We start from the raw sequence: 9,048 nt of genomic DNA, 5'->3' as shown, positions 1-9,048 counted from the left end.
CTACAAGTGTCTCCGATGGTGTTCGTGGAGTTGGCATAGATCAAGAATATGATTTGTCACTCCGATTGTCGGAGAGGTATCTCTGGGCCCTCTCGGTAATGCACATCACTATAAGCCTTGCAAGCAATGTGACTAATGAGTTAGTTGCGGGATATTGCATTACGGAACGAGTAAAGAGACTTGCCGGTAACGAGATTGAACTAGGTATTGCGATACCGACGATCGAATCTCGGGCAAGTAACATACCGATGACAAAGGGAACAACGTATGTTGTTATGCGGTTTGACCGATAAAGATCTTTGTAGAATATGTAGGAACCAATATGAGCATCCAGGTTTCACTATTGGTTATTGACCGGAGACATGTCTTGGTCATGTCTACATAGTTCTCGAACCCGTAGGGTCCGCACGCTTAAAGTTCTGTGATGATCGGTATTATGAATTTTTGTGTTTTGATGTACCGAAGGTAGTTCGGAGTCCTAGATATGATCATGCATGACGAGGAGTCTCGAAATGGTCGAGACGTAAAGATGGATATATTGTAAGGTTATATTCGGACACCGGATGAGTTCCGAGGTTTATCGGATAAATACGGGAGAACTGGGAGGTTACCGGAACCTCCCGAGGGGTTATTGGGCCTTATGGGCCCAAGTGGAGGAAGAGGAGAGGCGGCCAGCTAGGGGCGCGCGGCCCCCCTAGCCCAAACCGAATTGGACTAGAGGGCCCCCCCCTTTCCTTCTTCTTCTCCTCCCCTTCCTTCCTCTCTCCTACTAGGACTAGGAAAGAGGGGGGAATCCTACTTGGAGTAGGATTGCCCCCCTTGGGCGCACCTTCTCCTCCTTGGCCGCCCCCTCCTCCTCTTCCTCCTTTATATACGGGGAGGGGGGCACCCCTTGGAGACAACAATTGATATGTTGATCTCTTAGCCGTGTGCGGTGCCCCCCTCCACCATAATCCACCTCGGTTATATCGTAGCGGTGCTTAGGCGAAGCCCTGCGACGGTAGCTTCATCAACATCATCACCACGCTATCGTGCTGACGAAACTCTCCCTTGAGCTCTACTGGATTGTGAGTTCGCGGGATGTCACCGAGCTAAACGTGTGCTTAATGCGAAGGTGTCGTACGTTCGGTGCTGATGATCGGTCGATCGTGAAGACGTACGACTACATCAACCGCGTTGTAATAACGCTTCCGCTTAACGGTCTACGAGGGTACGTGGACGACACTTTCCCCTCTCGTTGCTATGCATCACCATGATCTTGCGTGTGCATAGGAATTTTTTTAAAATTACTACATTCCCCAACATTATTAAAAGTGCATATTTTGTGCTAATTGTGTGGAAAATTTTGTTTTTTCATTTTCTATATTCTTTAAGGGTAATACCAATGCTAATTGTTTTGTACTAATTTTTCCTAATTAAATACATTTTATTATTATGTGTATGTATGCACAAATGTACTATACAATATGTGTGTAAATTATACTAGACTGCTAAAGTTGCATTATTATATGTGTATTCGCTGCATATTATAAAAATTAAAAAGTGCAATTTTCACTGCAAAGTTGTGTGCAAGTTTTTATTTATTTTCTTTCTTCTTAAGAGTAATACCAATGTCACTAATTTATTCTCCCTTATAAAACTTTTTTTGTTTTATTATGTTTATTAAGTATACACACAAGTATGATACATCATGTGTGTAAATTATAGTAGAGAGGAAAATTTGCACAATATATGCTTATTTTTTGCATATTACAAAAGTGCAATTTCAGGGCATACTTGTGTGCAAGTTATTTTTAAATTTTTCTTTCTTCTTACAGGGTTCCATTTTCCCCTAGAAAACTTTATTATTTTGTTTTTTTAGTTAAAGGGTTTCATTCTTACATAGAAAACTTCATTATTTAGTTTTAGTTTTGTTTTTTGTATTTTTTTTCTTAAAGGGTTACATTCTTACATAGAAAACTTCATTATTTTGTTTTGTTTTTGTTTTTATTTTCTTTCTCCTTAAAGGGTTTCATTCTTCCCTAGAAAATATTTGGTCAAAGTTAGTCTTGAAAAAGGCATTAGACCCTATATAGATGGATAGAGGGAGTAGCTTTATAGTATTATAAATGTTGATATCTTTTGATATAAATTTGGTCAGACTTTGCATAATTTGACTTTGACAAAAAATTATATGCAAAACAAATTATACAGCGCTTTGGCATGTCATTTATTACATGCAGCCACCAACCCGGTAGCGCTCCACAATCACGGATCCGGCTTGCCTGCTCCCTCCCCATGCTTCCATCCATGCTCCCACTTCATCCTATGGCTATCTTTTTCTTTTTTTCTTTCTAATCTAATCATCTCCCTCCCCCTGATTTTAAGAGGATGGAATCGGGCCTTATTTTGTTCCAATCAAATCATGCCACGTATGCGGGAGCACGGATGGGCGAATGCTGGGGGAGCAGGCAAGTCTCGTCCCCCAATCACGCGCATGGACGCCTGCTCACAGACGCGCATATTACGGATGCATGGCGCATATCCCGTCATGCAGTTTCAGCTTGCAATTAGTTTTGATAGAAAACGCTATGCATGCATCTTGCTGACGGACGTGGTTTAGATGCCCTCAAGCCCTTTAAACCCGGGACTGCTATATATATCTAGATATATATTTAGTACTTTTAGATATAGCTTAAGATACACTGGGGCACAAAGGACTGTTCTGACAGTGACACACGGTCAAAGATCTTCTTTATTTTCATATTTTGTGTGAACAGTGAGTGAATGTACTCCATGAAAAGTCTATAAATATGGCATGTCATGTATGCTTCTTAAAGCTCAAATACAAGAAACGAGAATAAGACAAAGTTTGTGCCTGAGTATGGAGGGGAAAACTATTCTGCTTTGCCTTATGGTGCTTGTGTTGCTAGGAAATCCCATTCGCACTTGTAAGAAGTCGATCTCCATGTTCCTATATATGTGTTTCCTTTTTCCTCCCAACCAGAGTAGAAGAAATCTTCATGAATATTGTCAACTCAACTTCACGAGTTTCTTTGGACCCTTTCAATTTGGTATTGTTTCACTGATGTATGTATGTTGTTTACAGAGCATTGCCGAACGCACGATGAATCAGCCCCCCTGTGCACTAATTTCTATTGCCGGAATTACTGCCAGAATGAGTGGAACCATGTTAAGGAAGCCTACTGCACCCACAAGTCTATTTTCCGCCGTCATTGCATATGTGTTGTTTGTGACTAGAGTTGCACTCTAGCATCATGTCAAACAATTGACAATGATGTTCAGTAATAAAATCTTCTTGTGACATGTGTGAAAAAACCTTGATCGCCAATTTTAGGTGTTCTGTTTGATTTGATTTTGCCGTACATAATCTTAGATTTAGTGGTTTTGTTTTTGACAGTCCTAGCGGTTAGTAAGTTCGGAAATAACCATATAAAACATAAACAAAGCTCATTGCACCTGCAATCTTCACCGTGGAGGTCCAAGGACATGGTTGTCTGGTAGCCGACGCCACCACTTGTTTTCATGCAATGAATCATGCATTCCACGGAGAAAGATTTTCTTTTGACAAGGAGTAAATACATAGGCGAACTCAGGTAGTTACTGGTGCAATTCCTCATATGCATGATGTGAATAAACTGTTGTAAATAGCCCACATAACAGTTATGTCTTGTATTCGCGGACCTTGGCATGATACAATGGGAAGCGATGGTGAATCCTCTTGTTAAGGAGGGTGTCTTATCTGTATGGCCGCCTTTGATCCTTGATCCATTCCTCGATGACGCCCAGGATCTCCGCCGCATAGTCGCGTTGGAGGTAGGAGGGCATCTTAGGTTGTGGGGGCATGCATGCTACGGATTAACTCACATACTCATCTGGATGTTGTAAATTACTTATTGTTGAATTTGGAGGATGTTCATATGGACATTAGAGCAGAGTTAACCTTGTTCTTGACCTACATACTCTTACACAGAGAGAGGGGGGAGAGAGAGATAGGTAAACCAAACTCCATTACAGGCCGCACTAGGCTCCAACTGGGCTAGCTATCCCACCTCTCCTTCTGCCTCCCTGAAAAATCTTTCCACTGTTAGCCGCCATCAAAATTTGTGCTTAATTGCTTCATGAACATTCCAAAACAAAAGCGACATGTTGTTGGTTTTTTGCGATTTTCTACTATGTTTCATTGTTCGAACAAAGGTGTCAAACATGTCGGTGGGAATACTCGTCTCATTTAAATAAGCCACCATGGCCCATTTTCCTGTTATGAGTCTGTCTTCCTCATAATTTCTCTTCTCCTATTTCTGGTACAACTTTTTTGAAGGGTGGCGCTGTGCGTTAGCCGGCTAAAAACCCTCCAAAATTTCGTGCTACCTTGTCATCTAGCTGGCCTGAACTAAATCATGATCTTCAACCGCCTAATCTACGTAACAGAAAACCACACATGTAACACGTGTGTGGTGTTTTTGCACCATTGTTGGAATCTTCGCTTTTCCAGATAAAATGTAGGAAACTTTCGCAACATTTGTAATGCCCACACACTAAAAAACTTTGGCATTTATGATGTCCACTCACATGTGATGGACTTCCGAGTCAATGGTGTGTAGAAGTAGTAGTGATAGTTTTTCTTTGCGAGGAAAACTTCCGATCTATTCATCAATTGTCAAGGTAGTACAAAGAACACCAGAAGTAAAAAATTACATCGAGGTCCACAGACCACCTAGCGACGATTACACGCACTGGAGTGAGCCGAAGGCGTGCCGCCATCGTTGCCCCTCCCTCATTGGAGCCGGGCAAACCTTGTTTTAGTAGAGAGTCAGGAAGTCATCATGCTAAGGCCCCATAGGAACAGTGCGCCAGAACAGCAACCGCCGCCAACGAAGAGACGTGTAGATCAGAAGTGTCCAACTTGTAGACACACGAACAAAGACGGACAAAGAACGGATCCCCGCGGATCTACCGAAGGCAAACACCAACCGAATCCCATGAGATCCGCTGGAGAAAAACCTACACACGCCCTTCGATGACGCTAGAAACACCACCAGGGCAGGGGCTAGGCGGGGAGAACCCTATTCCATCTTCAGAGAGTCATCACCATCTCACCTCTCTAAGCAGGACACAAACCCTAACAAAACTTTCAAAAATAGCAAAAACGGAGCCCTCCAGCCGGCAAGGACCGAGATCCACCACGCCTTCATGGCCCTAAGACCATAGGAGACGAGGTAGACCGGCGGCGGCACCGGCGGAAGGCACGACCTTAGACGGCTGGGTGCCTTGGGTACGACCGAGCGAAGGGGTATGCGGCTGGGATAGTACTAGTGATGGTTTATCGAGCCCTTCTGTGGAACTGGATCTCCAAATGGGTATTCTACATAAGTGTCACATTGTAACGACAATTTAGGTGAGTGTGATGTTCTAGACCGCACATGGTTCTATGCAAGTGAGTTGTTGGTGGGGGTGACCGCCTAGTAGTTGAACATATCATGAGAAATGAACTCAAATGATAGGCTATTAATAGTTTGATCAGATCACATATATTCAATGTGCATAATTAATTTAGAATATCTCCCAAATTTATATCGACATAGACATAGACAAATATAATCACATTAAATGGATACAATTATGAAAATGAGTAGTTTGTACAAACGAGGGCAGTCACAATGCTAGTGTATTGTGTAATACTCCTACATATTAGCCATGCCACCTACGTAAAAATCTAATGTGGCACACCATTGAGAGGAAAGAGAGAGCAACGTTATCTTAATCTAGATGTAGATCTTAGCACAAAATTCAAGACATCTCAAAAAATTCTCTCACAAAAGATATTAAATGAGAGTTGTTTTAGAGACAACACTAAGATATATTCCCTTCATCTGGGTTTATTAGGCCCCCTCTTATATATATCTTAGTGCATTGGGGCTGCTACATCAAAACCTATATTTAGTGGTAGAAGATATAGCTTAAGCCATAGTGCACTAGGACTGCCCTGATAATGATATGGTCAGAGATCTTGTTGATCTTATTTGAGTGAACTAGCAGTAAATGTTCTCTATAATAAGTCTATAAATATAGTACGTCATGTATGCTTCTTGAAGCCCAAATACTAGAAAGGAGAACAAGAAGTTTGTGGCTGATCTTATGGAGAGGAAAACTATTCTGCTTTGCCTTATGGTACTTATGCTGCTAGGAAATTGCATTCACGCTGGTATGAAATTGATCTCCCTATACCTATGTATGTGTTTCCTTTTAACTTCCAACGGGAGTGGAACAAGTTATTAGGAATTTTTTCAATTCAACTGCATGAATTTCTTTGGACCCTTTCAGTCTGGAATTGTTTTGCTGATGTATGTATGTTGTCTGCAGAGCATTGCGAAACACTCAATGTACCGGATGTCCCTCTTTGCGGAATGGTTTGTCGGTACTGGTGCGAGAGCACTCGGAGGCACGTCAAGAAAGCTTATTGCATCGGCAAGTCTCTTCTTCACAGTCACTGCGTTTGCGTCGTTTGTGACTAGAGTTGCACTCTAGCATCATGTCAAACAATGGACATTGATGTGCAGTAATAAAATCTCGTGCGACATGCATGTGAGGACATTGGTCGGCAATTTTGGGTTGTTTTGTTTGATTTGATTTTGCCGTGCATAATCTTAGATTTATTGGTTTTGTGTTTGCTTGGACTTGCTGTTAGTAAGTTTGGAAATAACCATATACAACATGAACTAAGCTTATTGTACTCGCAGTCTTCGCCGGAGAGGTAGGAGGCTTCTCCTCTATCAGCATGCCCAGGATGTAACTCACGTAGTCGTTCTTCTTGCTGGATTCTGGGGATCGCTGGACGTTCCCTATGGATCGTCGTGTCCAACAACGACAAGTTTGAGTTAAACTTATACAGACAACACATGTGCATGTATACATATGCAACGAAGCAAGGCAGAGCAGCAAAGAAGGAACGAACAATTGCCTTTTCTTACACTGAACATGTCGTATGACATATCGTTCTTACACTAAAATAGTTCAGTCCTGCACAAAATGGCAGAGAAAACTGATATGGTACAACATCTCAGCCAGCCTCTCACTTAATATAATCCAGTGTGTTGCAAAACCCATGCCAGCTAGCCACTGAGCGTTCAAGTGATGTTTGCAACACTATCATGCCTGCCCTAGCAGCACGTTCATGTAAGGGCATCAGGCGTTACACAGAATAACCAGTCAGACGACGACTACATGTGAATGGCGGCGAGGGGAACGGGTAATGACGCCCCGCATGATATTACACCTTGATGCAACAGGATGCTTGCACTTTGGGTTCCCCATCTGTAGGGCTTCATTGCAACAGACAACTCTTTGGGCAGAGAAGGTCAGGCAGATACATGCTGATGCACAACATTTCACATCACACACATCGAATGAGGGCCATGTTTACTGAGCCCTTCTTTAGTGATGGTTTACTGAGCCCTTCTCTGCAAACGGATCTTCAAAATGGGTATTCTATAGTAGTGTCACATCGTAACAACAATTATGTGAGTGTGATGTTCTAGACCGCACATGGTTTTATACAAGTGACTTGTTGGTGGGGGTGCCCGCCTGGTAATTGAATAGGACATGAAAAAATAACTCAAATGATAGGATATTTAATAGATCAGATCACATATATTCAATGTGTCATTTAAAAAACATATATTCAATGTGCACAATTAATTAAGAGTAAGTCCCAAATTTACATCAGCATAGATATAGACCAATATAATCACATTAAATGGATACAATCATAAAAAGAGAACCAGTTATTGGGGCAGGACGACAACAATGCACTGCACAAATTCACTGACACGACAAATATGCACACTACACAGCCCCCTCCACTTGTGATGAACTTTGAGGACAACTTCAACCAACAAGTAAGTAGCGGAACAACATAAACAACATGCACATGTGACACATGATTTAACGTGGAAAACCCTCCTCAACTTGAGGAGTAAAAAACCACGGCTGTGGACCGACCGGTCCAGACAACTTCACTATGAGAATGATGAGTACAAAGTCTGCTCTAGAACCTCTAGAGAGATTTACAACACACTCTCCATATTGCCAACTGGCAACAACAACAACAACAACCACAAGAAGCAAGATTTCAGTAAAGCAGAGTTTACACAGCTTCTGTACCCTTCAGTGTTTTGCAAACTGCTCTTAAACTGCTAAACCAAACAGCATCAAATTTGACAGACAAGTAGACACATGCGTTCTTGACATCCTCTCCAAATTTCAGCTCAAGCGGACATCATTTGCCTACCCAAACTGTTCGTCTCTCAAAACTACTCTGTTCTGAAACTGCAGCAGTCAGAGCTGACAAAACCACTCTCAAATCTGATGCTCCACTGACCCAATCCTCAAACCAGTTAACCAGAATGAAGGAAGCAAAGTAAGGAACGAGATCACCAAGTTTGGGGTCGATCCAAGCACATTTGAGCCTCCAACCACCAGCTTGAACACTGTCTAGTCAGATGCAGCAAATCTGGACAGAACCTCTGCTTCTTCTTCTTTCTCTCTCTCAGATTGTGTTTTCTCTTGTGTGCTCTCACTCTCACTCTCACGAATGGCAGCCACCACCAGCAGGGGTGGAGTGGCTAGGGTTTTCTCCTTGCTCCCTTCAACAGGAAATACTCACAACCGTTGGATGCAGAACAGATCAACGGTTCATATGTGTTGGACTTGTGTGGGCTGATGTTGTGCTGTCAACACACCTCCATGTGGAGGAAATTAGCCCAACAAACTCCCCCTCCCGACATCATGGAGGGTCTCACTGCCTTCCAGCAGTCATACCAGCGAGCTGGCAGCATACTTCAAGCTTCTTCCTTGTCACCACTTTAGTCAGCATATCAGCCCCATTGTCATCGTGTGAACCTTCTCAAGTTGCATTTGCTTGGAATACAACATGTCTCGAATCCAATGATAATGGACTTCTATATGCTTAGACCTTGAATGGAAATTTGCATTCTTACTCAAATGGATAGCACTTTGGTTGTCACAAAACAACACATACTTGTCTTG

The 9,048-nt window shown here is 42.4% G+C and overlaps 1 long non-coding RNA gene across 1 annotated transcript; it reads left to right on the top strand.

Moving 5' to 3' along the window:
• Positions 1-5,992: 5,992 nt before the first annotated feature.
• On the top strand, positions 5,993-6,677 carry LOC147966433 (uncharacterized). The gene is made up of 2 exons (XR_015607765.1): positions 5,993-6,205; positions 6,364-6,677. It is a non-coding gene; the product is annotated as an uncharacterized LOC147966433 (long non-coding RNA).
• Positions 6,678-9,048: the final 2,371 nt, after the last annotated feature.

Source organism: Triticum urartu, chromosome 6A, assembly GCF_056163025.1.
Source record: "Triticum urartu cultivar PI428250 chromosome 6A, HENAU_Tu73, whole genome shotgun sequence".
In the NCBI taxonomy this organism is placed as follows: Eukaryota; Viridiplantae; Streptophyta; class Magnoliopsida; order Poales; family Poaceae; genus Triticum; species Triticum urartu.
The sequence above is the reverse complement of the archived record's forward strand: the minus strand, read 5'-3'. Positions and strand labels throughout refer to the sequence as shown.